Source organism: Peromyscus leucopus, chromosome 12 (genome assembly GCF_004664715.2).
Source record: "Peromyscus leucopus breed LL Stock chromosome 12, UCI_PerLeu_2.1, whole genome shotgun sequence".
In the NCBI taxonomy this organism is placed as follows: domain Eukaryota; kingdom Metazoa; phylum Chordata; class Mammalia; order Rodentia; family Cricetidae; genus Peromyscus; species Peromyscus leucopus.
In genome coordinates, this window is record NC_051073.1 from 82,900,734 (window position 1) to 82,917,933 (window position 17,200).

Consider the following 17,200-nt stretch of genomic DNA (forward strand, 5'->3'; position numbering starts at 1 on the left):
ATCCATATGCCACTAACACTGTGCATTGTGATTTAGACCTCTGGCTGCCATTCTGCCCTTGAAATTATTGAAGGTGTGCTGCCAACAGATTCTGTCATCCTGATTCCCATTTCTCCTGGCCAGTCTCCTGTTGACTTGTCTTGTGTGCTACCAAGATCTTTGGGGTTGGCAAAACGTCTACACTGTATCTCCCTGTCTGTATACATACAAACAGGGCTTAATAGAAAACTGCCCTCTGAAGGCCCTTACTGTTCCAGGTTTTCTTTGCTTTTGTTCTCTTTTGCATTTTCTGTTCCTCTCAATTCCTTTTTGTTCTCTGGATCTAGGAAGCAGGATGAAATGTTGCAGAAAATTTAAAAAGAGAGGGTTAATGAGTGGGAGAATTATGAGAAGGAACACCTAAAGTCTACTATGAGAGCTCATGCCAAGTTGCCAAGTGCAGTGCTGAAGTGAAAGGCTTTCAGGTCCTAGAGAATGTAGTCTGGGGCTGGAGGGATAGCTCAGCAGTTAAAGGCTAGGCTCACAACCAAAAATATAAGAGAGTCTACTCTGGAGGTTTTTTGGTAGGGGAGGATATGGTCTGAGACTTCCCTGGCTCAAGATGGAAAGAGCATCAGTTGAGAAATTCACATAGATTTTTTTTTAAACTGTCTCCTCCATACCAAACTTTTTCCAAGAAAAAAAATCCAACATGTATGTATATATATACATATATATATAATGTACTGCTAGAGATTAAACCTAATTCTAAGCAAGCACTTTAGCACCAAAAATCATTCTTTGCCCAGAACACATATTTCAAATCAAATGAGTTTTTTCCCCATTGGACTAGTTGAACCCTCTGAGACCTACACTACCAGAATTTCTCACTCCATGATCCTCCTGTGTATTTACAGAAATGTTTCTTAGCAGGGACCAGGCTCAGGAACGAAATACTATGATATAAGTGACAGAATAATTTGAAGAATCTGGATCCAGTGGCTCACTGACATGGTCTCTAAATAGAAGCCTAAGGGACTAAGACTGCTGGATGCCTGCATCAGGGTCTAGTAAAAGTCAGATATCCGGAAGGCAGGAGTGTAAGAGAGATGCTGGACTCTGTGCATTCTCGGGAATAGTCACTGTGCTGTCTATTCTGCAAGCAGTAGTGCTCTACAGACTAATCTGAGGAACAGTTCAGAAATACATCAGCAAACTAAATTACAAAAAACCAAATGGGGCCAAGACTCAACTAGTTAGCAAGATGTGGCAATGACTTTCACTTTAGAGTAGCACTGAGAGTGAAGACTGAAGTGTACCTTTGGATGGCCACTTTGCATTTTAACTTCAAATGAGAGCAGGAAGACTGAGCTTTATTCACACCATCTGGCAGTGAGCTCAACACAGAGCTAACTCACTTCCACAAGCATGGAGATGGGCCCAGGTAAAGGACACACATACTAGAAATACCATGTGCTCACTACAGATCACAGAGGGACCAGGGTGGATAAAGGTCATCCAGCAATTATAACAGTTATTCCCTGGGTCAAACTTAATTCCAAAATGTTAAAGATAAAAGACTTGAGACAGAAACTGGAAAATAAATAAATGAAGAAGCCCTGAGAAAGTAGTTTGGAGGCTTTCTGGATATTTTCTTGGGCTTCCCATATTTAGTTTCCAGGGTATGTAATTTCATAGAGTCAGTGCTAAATTAAGTTAATTCTCTTCACACTAACATGCTAAGCTTATTTTGTATGAAGTACATGTGAAAAAGTAAAGAAACAAACTAAATATTCTTAAGAACAAAAGGAACTGTTATTCTGAGGTTTTGGGTAATGAGAAGTAAAAATGTCTCCTAAAGCATTGAAACTTCAGGAAGTGTGCTGCAGTCTTCAGTTCTATGGCAAAGTGCTGGGCAGCCTCACTACATCCACTGTATATACTCTTCCTGGGGCCCAGGTGGGGCAGTCTGCATATATTAGCTAATCACTGAGGACACTTAATACAGTTCACAAGAAAGATCTCTCCAATTTGTGGTTGACCCAGTGGAACCTGTTTGAGGAATGAAGCTATTCTCAAAAGCCAATGTCCAGCCAAATAGCCCTTTCAGATCAAGGGTACATGTTTTCTGTCTGAATGTGCTTCTTGAGATTGGGCATCTGTTTGGCAGACAGACACACATAGAACAGCTAATGGACCTTTTTATTTCCTTCCTTCCTTCCTTCCTTCCTTCCTTCCTTCCTTCCTTCCTTCCTTCCTTCCTTCCTTTCTCCCTCCCTCCCTCCCTCCCTCCTTCCCTCCCTTTCTTTCTTTTTTTGCATGATGCTACATGGTTTTCATAGTGGCCTTAAGTTTCTCTGCTGTTCATGGCCACTATAGTCCTGTGGAAAACATACTACATGGTTTTTTTTTTTTTCATGGTTCTAATGTGAGTGGATTGCAAATTATAAGGAAGCATTGTATGTAAGGGGAAATTAGTATATAGACCAGGGGTCAGGAAAGAAGACAAGAGTGTGAAAGATTTACATCTTGTCAAGAGAAAGGTGTGCACAGACTTGAACAGGCTCCAGCAATGGCTATTCTAAGAAACAAAGGAAATCTGCAGACAAAATTCTGGATTGTTTGGAGAAGAAAGCAAGAAGACTTATAAAGATACAGTTATGCCCCAGTGAAGATTTCTAAGGTGTGTAAGCCAGGCATCTGCCTCTCCAACAGTTCACACTAGTAACAATATGAACACAGATTGCAACTATGAGCCTCCAAGGTTTAATTCTGACCCTGAAGGCCTACAAGCCCATGTGTCCTTGATTCCTAACTTCCTTTTTGTTTAGATTCTAAACAAAATATTGTATTAATAAATCACATTTGAGACAATGAAGCATTCTGCTAAGATGCTGAAGTGTCTCAGAACCCCAAATTCCCTGAATTTAAATGTAAATAATACACAATAAGATATTTGTGGTGGTTTGAATGGGATGTGCCCCACAAGTCTCAGGCATTTGAATACTTGGCCTCCAGCTGGTGACTAGGAAGATTAGGAGGTATGACACTGCGGGAAGAGTACATCACTGAAGGCCAGCTTTGAGATTTCAAAAGTCACACCAGTTCAAGTTTGCTTTCTGCTTCCTATTTGAGGTTTGAAATGTAAGCTCTCAGCTGCTCCTCTAGCCACCTACCTCCCACTAATTCTGTTCTGGCATTGTGGACTCTAACTCTCTGGAACCATAAGACCAAAAGTAAACTCATTGTTTTTATGCTAGCTTGGTCACACAGTTTTATCATAGGAATAGAAAAGAAACTAGGACAGCATCTAAGCAGTTTCTACCAACAACTTATATGTAAGTAACATATAGTAAGACATAAGCACTATCATGTTATGTCTTCATCTTGTCCTCATGCTTCCATAACATCTAGCAATAGCAAGATATCATTCAACTGCTGCATGAAATGGCTGAATAAATGTCGATGCCTGTGTGTTAAAGGTGTTGTCATCAGACTGTGACAGTTCAGGGAGGTAGTAGTGATGGTTTTTAAAATGATAAGCAATGCTGGTTACCAGCGCTGGTTATGAGCCATGACAAAGCCCAGTATGAGAGCTTTATTGGGGGGGGCACAGAAGAACCAGGCCTGGGGGAGATGCATGTGCAGAGAGCAGAGAGAAAGATGGTGGGGGAAAGAGAGGACAGAACAGAAAGAGGGTGGGGTCTGTGTCTGGCTCTTTAAGGATTCTTGTGCATATGCGCAGGTGGGCTTATGGAGCTATGCCATGCATGCGCAGATTGCATGACCATACTGAGCACATAGCACGCAATCACCAGTGCACACTGATGATGTAAGACACAAGACCCCTTGTAGTCATGCAGCTTGAGCATGGCAGAATCCCAACATTCCAGATGTTTTGCTTATTATAAAAAGTGGGTGACAGAAACAGGGGCATTATTTCTCCCGGAAAAACTGCTTCCAGCTGAGATGCTGGGCATTGGTTGACTCTTGGGGGGAGTGTAGAAGGGGGCTTCTAAGATAGTCAGGCATCCTGGGATAGTGGTCTGCCATCTGCTGTCCTGGAGCTGTCCATCTGTCCCAGCTTAGAGGTCCGTGACTGCTTGTGTCTGGGAGAGCAGCAGTGAGACAGAGAGAACTTAGAAAAAAGAATTATTATTTTTATTTTTTCTTTTGGAGGGGGTCCCAGGCTAAGGTAGGATCCCAGGCTGAGGTGGGCAGAGAAGGGGGTCCCAGGTCCCAGAAAGTTTGGTTTATACTTATTCTGAAGCAGATCCAGTCCATCTGAATGAATTCAAGCTGGTTTCTGAAGCTTAGGGATAACTATAGGGAGGTGTTACCTAGTGATAGAAGGGTTCTGGGTGTCCCAGACTTTGGGATCCACCTGAGAGGCTGGCAAGGGAAATGAACTGTTAGAGTTAGTAGAGTGGGTGATCAGGAGGAGAAGAGGAGCTACTGGCGAGTCTGGAGTGAGGTGAACATGGGGAGCAAATAAAATAGATGCTCCCAGTTTGGCTAAGAAATCTCTTCTCATTATAGGTACAGGACAGGTTGGCACCACTAAAAATGTGTTTGTAAGAGGAATGCCCCTGAAAATACAATTAAGTGGTGAGTTCTGATAGGTAAGTAAGGCTGCCCCTCTACCCTGACAATCGGGAGACAAGGAGTGGTCAGGCCCTAAAACTCCCTCAGGACTGAGTAGGTGGTTCCGGTGTCCATAAGGAAAGAGATGGACTGTCCAGCTACTATTACCTGGGTTCCTGGTGTGAGATGGGCGTGGACAGGCCGGGAACCGGGCAGCTTCAGTCATCCTCCATCAAAGACAATCCCAAGAGATCAGTCCCAGGGGTGATCCTGATTTGATGACCTCATGACACCAGATGTATGAGGGCAGTCAACAGACCAATGCCCCTCTAGGTGCACCTCGGACAAGGCTCCAGTCGTGGCCCATGGGGGGCCTGGCAGGGAGCAATGCAAGCCCGAGCCCAGTGACCTTCTTGCCCACACTTGAAGCAAAGATCCAGTAGCCTTTGGGGAGCTGGTCTGACAGTGTGTGCCAGCATTTGGTATTTTTGCTTTTGAACCTTCTCATCTCTCATGCCACCACCAACAGTTCAGCCTGTGGGGTCAAGGGGCCTTTCTCCAAACATTTAAACTTAACCCTAATGTTGGGGAAACTCTGTGAGACAAAGTGTTTCATAGGTAACTGCCTGTCCTCTGAGCTTTTAGGGTCTAAGCTGGTATATATTGAAGGAGGGCCTTCATAAACCATTCTAGGAAATTAAATGGATTTTCATCTTTATCTTGAATCATGGTTTATAACTTTTCATACTTCAATGGCTTTATGGCAGCCTTACATAGGCCTGCCAGGAGGCAGGTGATAAATCTGTCTCTGGCTAGTGGCCTGCCCTGGGTATTATAATCCCAATGTGGGTCCCAGTCGGGAAGTGCTTTGGCCCCTGGTGGGTGGGTGGGGTTAGTCGGGTGTGTCTCATCTGTATGTGTTCTTGCCTGTTCCCAAATGCGCCTGTGCTCCTCAGGAAGTAGGTTATTAGAAAGTATCATATATACATCATGAAAGGTAAGATTATAAGGTTGAGTAATATATTGAAATTGTCTAATAAAGGAAGTAGAATTAGAAGTATAGGAACCCAGTTTTTGTTCTGTCTGAGAGAGTTCTGAAAGAGAGAATGAGACATGAACTTTTGGAAGGACCTGGTACCAGAGGAGAAGAGGAAGCTAGGAGGAGCAGTGGCAACCCTGGTGGTGGGGGTAGGAGCAAAAGCAGCAGTGGAATCAGGAGCGAAAGGTCAGAAAAGTGGAGGTTCATTGGCCGGGTCTAGAGTCAGAGGTTCCTCGGGTTCAGGATTAATAGCTAGAAGCAGTGAGCAGGAGAGAAGGAATCAAGAAGGGAAGATTTAGAGCTTAGATAGAAAATAGCCTGAATATAGGGTAACGACTCTTTCCAATTGCCTGTTCGCTGGCAGAAGTTAGAAGTTCCCGTAAAGTAAAGGAGCTGCCAGGCAGCCAGCTTTCGTTATTATCTAAAGCATACTTGGGCCATTTCTTAGTACAGAGCTTAGGGATCTTTAAGTAAGGCATGAAGCTGAGAGGTTTCAGAGTTTCCAGAACACATCCTAGTGGGGAGGTGGGACTGATGGGACTGGAAGACTTATTTCTAATGTCTGTAGCAGAGAGTAAAAGAAAAAAAAAAAAAGAATAAACGCAATGACCCAAGGTCAAAGTTCCGGGAGTCCCCAGGACTAAGAGTGGGTCTATAAATGGGCACAGGTCACTGGCACGCTTTGCCAAGTGGGGGTAAGAGCCTAGGCTTGTGCAAGTGGGGCCTCCTCGAGAGTCCTACAGTATTTACCGCCTCATCAGGCCAGTGAAATGTGTAGGCTGGATGCAGCCAGAGGACGCAGTGGGTCCAACAGCGAGAAATAAATCTCAAAGTGCAGACATGGGAAATTGATAGAAACCTGAGCCAGCATTAGGGATTGGCTATAGCCAGTGAAGGCCATGGCCGGGGGTGCCCCCAGCCTCAGAGACAGCAATAGGGTGCGTGATGATCAACAGTCATTCCCATGGGTCCAAGAGGCTGTTTACGCTGGCTGGAAGGGGTTAACTCACCAATCAGAAGGCGGGTGTTGTGTGCAGCAGTCCGGCGGCCAGGCAAATGAAAGGTGGGCTGTCATAGTCAGGGCAGAACCGCAGCATAGATTTCCAGGCTCAGAGTGCTGGGAGGGCACCCGAGTCATAGCACTAATGATGGTTTTAAAAATGATAAGCGGCGCTGGTTACCGGCACTGGTTTTGAGCCATGACAAAGCCAAATATCAGAGCTTTATTAGGAAGGGGGGGGGGGCAACCAGACACACATGCAGAGAGCAAGGGATAGAGAGAAAGATGGTGAGGGAACAGAGAACAGAGAGAGGGTGGGATCTGTGTCCAACTCTTAAAGGATTCTCATGCACATGCTCAGGTGGGCTTACAGAGCTACGCCATGCATGCGCAGATTGTGTGACCACACCATGCACATAGGACACAATCACCAGCCTGCACTGATGACACAAGACCCTTTGTAGTTATGCAGCTGGAGTGCAGCAGAATCCCAACAAGTAGGGCACTTATATGGTAGAGTCTCATGGATGGAAGTCTTCAAGGCATGTCTTCAAGGAGAATATGAAGACTCCAACTCCTCTCTCTACATCTCAACTTCCCAGTTACTGTGAGGTAAATAGGCTTCCTTTGCTCTATGCTCCCACTATGATAAATTATCCTACCATAGATCAAAGCCGATGAGAGCCATAAGCCTAAGTGACCCTTGACACACATGCTGCCATATTTGGGTTTCTCTCCTCTTTTCTTAGATCTAGACCTTGCTTAAGTCTCCATAGCACCAGAACCTCTTCTCACAAATACCAGAACCTATTCTCAAATATTAAGTGAATGAGCTGCAGTTAAACAATTAGACAATTAGACAAAAGTAGATAGATAATCCTCAGAGCAACATTTCCTGCTGGCCGAACAGCCCATAATTAAGTCCCTTCCTGCTTGCAGCCCTCATAATTAAGTCCCTTCTTGCTTGCAAACCCCTTTGCCTACCTATATATTCCTTGAGAGAAAAATAAGATTTTGGAGCTTGATCAGACATCCTGTCTTGCTCTCTCATTCTTTGTTTCTCTTGTCCCTCTCATTCACCGGCCCTCCCTTTAGGTCCCAGTTGAAGACCCCGCTGGCCAGGGCACAAAGCAACAGGGCCAAGTGATAATGAACTTCAAATAAATTTTTGCATATCTTAGTTGATAACATATTTCACCCTGTAATTTCATGAGCTGAAATAATCTTTCTCTCCTAAGTCAATCATTTCTATTATACCAGAGTAACATTTCTGACTATAAAGGTCGATCACATCCTAGTGCTTTATCGCATATTACAGTGAAGTCACCTCAATCAGAATGGCCATTATCAAGAAAACAGTTAACAATTAATGCTGGTGAGTATATGGAGAAAGAGGAACCTTATTTGTGTGTGTGTGTGTGTGTGTGTGTGTATGTAAGGGATATGTTTGTTTGTGTGAATAAGGTATGTATATGTGTGTATATACGTGAATAAGGGATGTACATGTGTGTGTATGTGAATAAGGGGTGTGTGTGTATATGTGTAAATAAGGGGTATGTGTGTCTGTGTGTGTAAGGGATATGTGCATGTGTGAGTCAGGGATGTGTGTGTGTGTGTATGTGTGAGTAAGGGATGTGTGTATGTGTGAATAAGGTGTGTGTGTGTGTGTGTGTGTGTGTGTGTGTGTGTGTGTGTGTGTGTTACAAAGTCTCTTTTCTATTTAACCCTGGCTGGCCTGGTACTTGATATGTAGCACAGACTGGCCTTGAACTCATTGTAATCTTCTTGTCTTAGTCTCATAAGTGTTGGGATAGCAGGTGTGCAATACCACACCTAGCCTCTTTAGGAATCATTGTAATTCCTGATTGTTCCTGATATTTTTACAGTAATAGTAACTTTTCCTATAGAAACAATATCATATATACTATTTAGTTGAGTCATATATGTGCACACACTGAGGGAAAAAAGAAGGGAAAGGAAAAAGGACAAAAAGACTGGGCAATTTCCTCAAATATCTCTACTTGTTAGCTTGCTGCTGGAATGCAGATAATGTACTAGTCAAGGTGAAATTGGATGGCATCTTGTAGATGACTGCAGAAGAAAAGAGAAATGTGATAGTTAGCAGAAGAATGGGGGGCCTTTGGGCAGAGAAACAGGAAGATCTTTTAATACAGTGAAAAGGAAATGAACATGCATCTCTCGCAGGACGTAAGAAAAATATTTTCATTAGCTCCTTATACAAAGATACCTCTCCCTCAGTTCCATTGCTATCACTATTTTCTCTCAAAGTTAAAAATAATCCAATGTTCTAAGCATAGAAAGTGAGATGTAGCCCTGGAAAGCCTGAGGTCTAAACAGTGCTTCTCTTCCCTTTCACTGTAAAAAGAACTTGGATGCATTGTCTGGCTAGGTAGGTACTTGATATCCTGCTGGGATCCTAAGGCCATTGGGAAGAGGTCTGTGATATTCAAACTATCACTCTTACAAACTTACTGGAATGAATTTAAAAGCTATTTATTTCAAACTGTAATTGTCATTCAAAATTCAGTATCATGCAATTCAAATGGCAGGATTACTTTTGTTAAGTGCTAAATTAATAGTGTAAAAGTTTTAAGTTCAAATTGTCAAGTAAAATTCCAGTGCTAGGAGTTTGGCATAAAATTTGGAAGTTACAAAAAAAAAAAAAAAAGTAAAGCAAGTTGGGATCCAAATAAAGGAGATGATCATGGGTGCAGGTAGTAGTCAACACATTGGAAAGAGCTTCAGTAAGCACAGGAGGATGGGAGGACTCAAATGGAGGCAGGCTCCAGGCTCTACAGGGGCCATTTGTGCTTCTTCTGTCTCACTGATTGATCTGAAGAAGAGTCATGGGCCTGGAGGCCAGTCTCATTGTGAGTAAAGTTTTCTTTTAAATTTAGCTCCCAAAGTGTGGTGGCATTTACCCTGGATTTCCTTAGCACTGTGAAGGTGGTGTAGCACTTCTGATGTAGTAGCTTTCTTTCCCTCCAGGGGACCTAAAGAGAACATGTGACTTCTGTCTGCTCCTCAGACCCAGACCTTTCTATCAACCACAAGATTTTGTCTTTATAAAACAAAATATTTCATTTTGGTATCATCTAGCATTTCAGCTTCTTCATATAATATGCTGACTTTCTATTTGATTCTTCTGTCAGTTGCTGACTGTGAAGTTTTGTGTTGTGCATTTCCGGATTTCTGCTTTCAGCTCTGTGAGTTTTAGCTTCATATAATTAGCATGGTCAATGCAGCCTTTATAATGTTCCTATTAAATTCATCATTTCATAATTTTCTTGCTCTGAAGTTTTTGTTAGTTTCTTTTGAGGAACATTTAATTTTTAATGAATGTTTATACTTTAATCTACTCTTGTAATCTTTGTCTTTTGTTACATTGCACCATATATGTTTAAAAGATTATTGTTATTTTAGTAGTTGAATATGCTATTCTGTTCTTTTTAAAATATTATTTCTTATAATTTTGACATAATAATATAATTAGATCATTTCCCTGTTCCATGTACTCCATCTAACCCTATACCTCTTCTTGCTCTCTTTAAGTTCATGGCTACTTTTTTTCTTAAATTGTTGTTATATACATACATGTCTATATGTACACAAATATACATACACTGAAACACACACACATATACACACATATATACACATATATATGTATATATATATATGTATACATGTACAAACTGCTTAGTCTGTATGTTACTTGTATGTATAGTTTGAGGGCTGATTATTGGGTACTGGATAACCAATTGGTGTGGTCTTCCTTTGGAAGACCATTTTTCCAGCTCTCATCATCCCTGGGTTGCCTATAGTTCCTTGAGGAGGACTAAGCTCTCATGGTATTTTCACCATCCACTTTGGCATGTCTATTGTCCTTTTCTGATCATGTTTGGACAGTCATGTTGTTGAGAGTTCATGGGTGTAACTTCTATCATTCCTAGGAGACACAATCTCAAGGCAAACACTCTGTTGCTGTGATTCTTACAAACTTTCCATTCTTCTGCAATGAACCCTGAGCTCTAGGTGTGAGAATTTTCTTGTAGCTGTATCTTTTGAGACTGGGTTCCACAACTTTGCATTTTTATTTGTTGTGGTTTTCTGTAGAGGTCTTTATCTTTTGCAAAGAGATGTTTCCTTAATGAGAGTTAAGAACTATAGTTTTCAGTGTTTATAAAGGCAAATATTTGGAATGCAGTTAGGGATTATGCTAGTTTAGTAAAATGATAGTTGTAGATTCTCCTCCAAAATTGATAGCTTCACTAGCCTTGGAAGTTGGCTAGATTTCCAGTGCCAGGCATGATTTTCCTCTTGTTATGTGATTCTTAAGTCCAATTAAACAGTTATTGGTTACTGCAAAGATATGTATACACTACTGTATCCTTTGGACCATGCTGGCTGTTTTTGCGGTTCATAGATATAGCTGGGCAGGAGTATTTGGTTGCTTTCTTCCTTTGGAAGCTTGCATGGTGTCTTCTGGTACCTTGGAAGCTGGTCTTCGGGGAGGAGACTTTCAGGTCATTCTAACCTCAGGGTCCAGCTGGCCCTGTTTCTGAAGTCCCTGGTGTCTCCAGCAATAGGGACTTATCTTCTATCTCTGGGGGCAACTGATGACAGTAGCACTAGCTTGTAATGTTTTGAGATTCTCTTAGAAAACACTGACCAACAGCTCAAAACAAGGTTTTTCATGCCTCATGTTGATATTTTGTTAATGCTCTTGGAGGAAGCAGTATCAACCCAGATGTGAAAATTTCATTTAAACTATATATTTATACACAGAGTTATGTGTATTATGGGTATTTTTAGGTAGATAGTTCATAGTATGAGACCTTATGTCATGTCATGTTATACCCTCCTCCCTTTTTCTTCTATATTTACTTCCCCCTCTAATTGGAGCTCTCTCTTTTTTCCACACTTCATTTCCCTAATCATATCCCCTCTTTATTGTTCCCCTGCCTGGCAATGGTCCCTTTTAATTTTCTTGGTTTCTGCAGTTACTCCAGAATACGTACTCTCATCTTAAGATCTTGTTTATTGTCTATTTTAATGTTCCCTTGTTCATTTCTGATTCTGTCAATTTGGGTCCTCTTTCTTTCTTTTGGTTAGTTAGGCCAAGGGTCTGTCAACCTTGTTTATCTTCTCAAAGAACTAGCCCTTAGATTCATTGTTTTCTTTATTTCTATTTCATTAATTTATGTTCTGATTGTTATTATTTTTTGCCATCACCAATTATTCTTTGGTTTCTATTCAGTTTTATCTTGTTATTCAAAATTTTTAGTTGTACCATTAAGTCATTTATTTGTGCTCTGTTTCTTTTTATTGTTGTTTTTTTGTGTTTTGTTTTTTGTGTTTTTTTTAGCTTAGGTTCTTAAAGCTATGAATTTCCCTCATTGGACCACTTTCAATGTGTCCTAGAGGTTTTGTTGTATTGTGTTTTTATTTTCTTCATTCGGTAGTGAGTTGTTGCATCTTCCTGAGTTTGTGTATTTACTAGAAATGTGTCTACTGTCAATTTTAAGTTGGATTGCATTGTTGTCAAATAGGATATAGTAAAGTTTTTCAATCATTTTGAATTTGTAAAATTTCTTTTGTATTACACAATGTGGTTGATTTTAGAGAAGGATCCATGTATTGCTGAGTAGAATGTATATTCTTTGGTGATTATGTGAAATATTCTGTAAATATCTGTTAAATCCATGTAGCATGAATCTTAAAAGTTCTTATTAATAAAATCAAACCTGAGCCAGGTATTGGGGTGAACTGGAAGATCAGAGAACCAGAACAAGCCACAGCTACCTTACCTCACCGGATCCTCAGCTGGTCTTGTTTCCTCAGACTGGAGGCCTCTGAGTCTTCATCCAGAATGTGTCTCAGCTGAATTCTTCCTGGAAGCCTGAATGCTTAACCAGGCCAAATGCTTAACCAGGCCAAATGCTTCTAGTTTCTGGTCCTCATGCCTTATATACCTTTCTGCTTTCTACCACCACTCCCTGGGATTAAAGGCGTGTGTCACCATGTCTGGCCTTTCCAATGTGGCCTTGAACTCACAGAGATCTAGGCGGATATCTACCTCTGGATTAAAAGTGTAAGTGCCACCATTTTCTAGCCTTTGTATCTAGTGGTTGTTCTGTCTCTGACCCCAGATAAGTTTATTAGGGTGCACAATATTTGGGGGAACACAATACTACCACAGGTCCATTTGATGCATGATATTTCTTTGTTTATTTCTGTCTAGATGAATGTTATTTCTTAATCCATTCAGTCAAATTTTGTCTTTTGATTGGAGACACCTTTGTTACTTAAAGTTATTATTGAAATGTTTGTGCTAATTGCAGTCATTGTGCTGTTGATACTTGGTGGTGTTATTTGTGTTCTTGTGATACTTTGTATTTTAGTAATTAGGCCCTTGTGCTTTTCTTTCCCTCAAGACAGGCTTTCTCTGTGTAACAGCTCTGGTTGTCCTGGAACTCACTTTGTAGTCCAGGCTGGCCTGGAACTCACAGAGATCTGTCTGCCTCTGCTGGAATTAAAGGCTTGCACTACCACATTGGCTTTTTTTTTTTTTTTTTTTAATTTGGTGTCTTGGTTATGTTCTTTCCTCTCTTAAGCCTGAAATACTGTTTTCTGTATTTTCTTTAGGTTTGGTTTATTGGATGTAATTTTTTTTTAGACTATATTACAGAAAGTTTGTCTTTCTCCTTCAGCTATTGCAGATAATTTTGCTGAGCATATTAGTCTAAGTTGGTCCTTATGGTCTTTCAGAATTTAGACTTCATTGTTCCAGGCTCTTCTGACTTTCGAAGTTTCCATTGAGATATCACCCTTACTTATGCTGGGTTTTCCTCTGTATGTAACTTGTATTTTTTTCTTTTTGGGTTTTTCATGTTCCTTGCTTATTTGATCTAGATACTCTACTCATCTTCCTGTTCTGATACTCTATCTTCTGCTTGATTCATTCTATTTGTAAGGCTTTCCTTTGAGTTCCTACTGCAGTTATCACATTTTTCGCTTGATTCATTCTATTTGTAAGGCTTTCCTTTGAGTTCCTACTGCAGTTATCACATTTTTCGCTTCCATCTTCATTTCATCTTGGGTTATCTTCAGTGTTCCTAGCTCTTCATTGAATTCCATTTTTAAATCCTGAGTTGTTTTTATCAGCCATAGTTTTGTTTTATTGATCGTCATTCAGATTTTTATTCTCCTTAAGCTCTTTTTCCTTCATTTCATTGAGCTGTTTCTTTTTGTCTTCTTTAAATACTTTGAATTCTTTGATGAAAGTTTGTGGTAATTATTTTAAATTCTATGTCCTGGTGTATAGACTTTCATATTGACTCTGGAGCACAGGGCTTGAAGTGGAAGATCTCAGCTATGAGGCTCTAAGAGCTAGTCCCTCTTCTTGAAAATCCTGTTGCTAGAAGTTGTTTGGGGCTGGAGGATTCAGGGCAATGAAGCACTGAATGGCCTTCCAATCTGGCTTCATGTGATTTGTGCTTTCTTTTTAGATGCAAGTTTATAGCACATAACATGAAATAGCTTTCAATAAGATGAAAAGTCTCATATACTTTACATTTGGCTTCCCAGCCTACCACATACCACAATCGTGGCATAGCCATCAGAAACTCACACTTGGGGCTCATCAAGTTGGAATTCTAACGTTGCAGTTGTGAACTTGGTGTAATGACATCTGGAGATTATGGTAGAATATAGACTGGACAGTTCCTGGAAAGCCATGCTCATGTCTCTCTCTCTCTCTCTCTCTCTCTCTCTCTCTCTCTCTCACACACACACACACACACACACACACACTGGAGAACAGGCTGTACTCAAGGAAAGGGTTTCTGGGGAAATCATGTAAGGAGCATGACGTGCCACACAGCACCTTTCTCCACAGCTCTTTTGCCAGAATTTCTGAGTTTTTCTCACCTGGGTTTCCAGCTTTTCAGGTGGCTTGCCTGGCCTACTTCTTAAAGTCAGTGCTGCTGGGGATGGGCAAGGCACCTGCTCTCTTAAAAAAGCAGCAGATTGGAGAGATGGCTCAGAGGTTAAGAGCACTGACTGCTCTTCCAGAGGTCCCAAGTTCAACTCCCAGCAACCACATGGTGGCTCACAACCATCTATAATGAGATCTGGTGACCTCTTCTGGTGTGCAGACATACATAGAAACAGAACACTGTATACATAATAAATAAATAAATCTTGAAAAAGAAAGAAAGAAAAGCAGCTATAGCTAAATGACAGCAGCTCCAGGGACTTAGCTCACATTGTGTGTGCAGACATAGAAGCTACCTCCAGGGTCCACATAAGTGTCTTGTAGAGCATTAAGAATGCCTTCCCTGTGTGCCACAGGAGATTCACAGAGCTAAAACCTTTTCCTGGCTCAGAAAATTCTTTACTTGGGTAATTTTGTTGACAGGATAACAAGGAGCTGCCTTGTTTCCAATGATTCTTCATGTTGAGTGTCTCTCCTGAAAAGTAATAATGTTGTGTTGAACACCTGAGAGATAACTCTTTGCTTTCTCTGTCTCCATGCACAGCCCTCTAGTACACTGCTCTCTGATAATGTTACAATCAAACTGAGGAATCACAGAATCTTCTATCATCTTTGTAAAAGTAAAGAACTATTAAAAATTCCCAAAGCTGTAGAAAGAATGGCTGGCATGTTATCCAAGAAAATGTCTTCTTTCCTCTGTGCTGTACATTCTCCTAGTAGAGTCAGCTAAATATGAGTGATTCAGTATAGTAACTGGAGTTCCATAAATTTTCTACAGAGTAATAGAAAATAATGTTGTTCTAGACCCTTAGGGATTATGGAGTATCTGACAGTATCTTAAATCAAACAAGAATTGAGCAATAATATTGAAGCCACCATTGTTATACACATTGAGACATCTATGACTTTGAGTTAGGGATTATTTATAGAACATTCACTTTTTACAGAGGCTAGGCCATCTTGATGACCTCACACTGGAGAAAAGATTGTATATAATATAGATTTACTGTAGGCAGGATATGAAAAATTTATAGAAGAGGTCATTATTCATTTTATGTGTCATGTGGCCACTTCAGGGACATCAAAGACTGTAGCTGATGTTTTCTCCGGTCCTGCCCAGCCCCATGGACCCTGCAGATGCTTATAAAATAATCACTCAGAAGCTTATATCAATTAAAACTGCTCGGCCATTAGCTCAGGCCCACCACTGACTAGCTCTTACATTTAAACTCAGCCCATTTCTGTTAATCTATATGTTACCATGTCTTCTGTGGCTTTATCTATGTGCTGTTACATGCTGCTCCCTGGATGGCAGGATAGCATCTGCTGACTCAGCCTTCCACTTCCCAGAATTCTCTTTGTTTGCTTATCCTGCCTATACTTCCTGCCTGACTACTGGCCAATCAGTGTTTTATTTATCAACCAATCAGAGCAGCACATACACAGCATACAGAACATTCCACAGCACTTCCCCTTTTTTGTCTAATCAAAATGGAAGGTTTTAACTTTAACATAGTAAAATTACATCTAACAAACAGTTATTAAGCAAGAATTACAGTTATAATAACTAGTCTATTTGTACTTGACAAAATTAAAGAAAATATTCTATCTATCCTATATTTTTGAGTCTTAAGTTTTATATCTAATTTATCTTTTATCACAACCAAGGAAAATTATAACTATCTAGTCTTCAACTACATCAAGACCTTAGAAGAATATTACCTAAGTAAACAAGAAGAACATTATAAGCATCTTCCAAAAAATCTAGAATGACAGAGACAGCTGCCTGCCTGGATAGTCATCCAAACTTCTTTTGTAACTTTGGAGCATCCATCTTCAGCCATATAGGCCTAGAGTCTCTCAGTCACTTCTCTCTGTAGAATGTCCGACTGTTTTTTCTGTGAAGCAGGAACATGAAGGACCATTTTGCCTTGCAAAGTTCAGTGGTCACCTTCCAATGGGTCCTGCATGTCCAGGTTATAGAACATATTGTCAAGCAGTCCAGGCAAGAACAGTTTCTTTCCCAAATGGCTATTTTTGCCAAGAAGAAGATAAACTCCATATGGAATGTCTTTGATGCCCATCCTCCTCTATGAAGTAAATTGGTGCTGCTAGGAGCAGACCTGTCTCACTGTCCAGAAAGTCTAAATTTTTAAAACATTTTATATGCCATATTCTGTATGTCTTTGAAGTGTTTGAAGATTACCTATCTATCTAAAATATATCTATGTATACCTAGAAAACTAAACTAACATGACTATAAGTTAGACTGTCATAGATGATGGACTATTAATCTGTATTTCTTAATGATACATTACAATTTTAAATGAGTTGTATACACATAATACTTTAAACAAGAGTAGAACTATATATACAGTATAACAAAATTAACTTTAAATTTGTATCAATAAACTAAAATCCATAGCAATATAAAACATTTCAAACAAGTTGTTGCTCTTTGAAAGTAGGTTCAACTATCCACCCTTTTATCCTATCATATCTGTACCCTATATATCTATATTATATCCCCCTTTCTTCTTTTAGAAAAATATTGAGTATGACCAATAGCAATTTGTAA